Raw genomic sequence first — 1,391 nt, 5'->3', positions numbered from 1 at the left:
TTGACTGGTCATATACTGATTTAATTTTATTTAATATTTACATAAATAATTACAGAAATAAGTAGTTTTGTCAAGAGTCATCTGAATGGTGTACACTCACATAAGATGATGTTCACAGTCTTTTGGTAACATTTTAGATTATATAAATTAACATTAACATTATATCATCATGCTCCTTGGCTGCCATCTGTAGATACGCTAGTAGTGTAGTGTTGTTGGTGATGCGATAAGCAGTGAAACACACTAATCGTGCTTTACCAGCAAAGACAACGGGCAAACTAGTACGTATACAGATGAAGGAGCAGAAAAGCACTGAAGACAGATGACAGACAAAAAACGAGCACAAACATCGGTATGACATTCATAATGTGGAGATTTGTGTTGACAAACCTCTAAAACTCAGTGGTATCAGTGAAATTTACATAAAACTATTATTAATCGTGCTGAACCATGTTCACGTACAATGGTAGTTTTCCAGAGGAGAACTGCACACCACACCAGCATGCTTTAATTCTGTGTCGCTATGGACATTTGCGTCAATAAGGTTAAATTAAGTCTTTCTTTGGTCTGCGCACTGGAAGTGATCTTCAATTACTAAAACTGAAACTAAACTATAATCTAGGACAGCTAGATGAGCCTCAGAGACAGATACCCAGTGAAGACCTTGTCTCCTAGATGGCCACCGGGACAAGACCACAGGAACCAGTTGACTCCTCTGCACAATGTTACTTTGCTGCAGCCTGGAACTGGCCCCGACTGAGCCTGGTTTCTCCCAAGGTTTTTTTTTCTCCATTCTGTCACTGATGGAGTTATGGTTCCTTGCCGCTGTCGCCTCTGGCTTGCTTAGTTGGGATCACATAATATCCAGTAATATTGTCAACTTGATTGCACAGATACTATTTAAACTGAACTGAGCTGGATGTTGACGTCACTGAATTCAGTGATGAACTGCCTTTAACTGAAAATTGAGTGTTTACTATTGTCATTTTGCATTATTGACACACTATTTTCCTATTTAAGAGGTGAGGACAAGAATGGCAGATAATTGTCAAAATCAAATGTGCACAGCTTGTAGCATCATACCAAAAAGATGAGACTGTAAAGGTGATTCAGCTATGTACTGAGTTAAGGGTATGAATACTTATGGAATGTACTTATTTCAGTTTTTGAATTTTAATAATTTGTAAAGTTGTCACAAATAAAAAAATTCATTTAAATTATTATAAATTCAACGTAAACTGAAATGTTGCAAAAAACATAATAAAAGCATATTAAAGTACATCCAAAGCGAAACAGAATTAGTGAAATGTTTTTCCAGCTGAAACAGAATATTGAATAGAGGACATGGTTTTATGTTTGCGCTCCTCCTCTGTCTCTCATTCATAGCAAAC

The sequence above is a fragment of the Cyprinus carpio genome, chromosome A24 (assembly GCF_018340385.1).
Source record: "Cyprinus carpio isolate SPL01 chromosome A24, ASM1834038v1, whole genome shotgun sequence".
Lineage (NCBI taxonomy): Eukaryota > Metazoa > Chordata > Actinopteri > Cypriniformes > Cyprinidae > Cyprinus > Cyprinus carpio.
Note: the sequence above shows the minus strand (reverse complement) of the source record.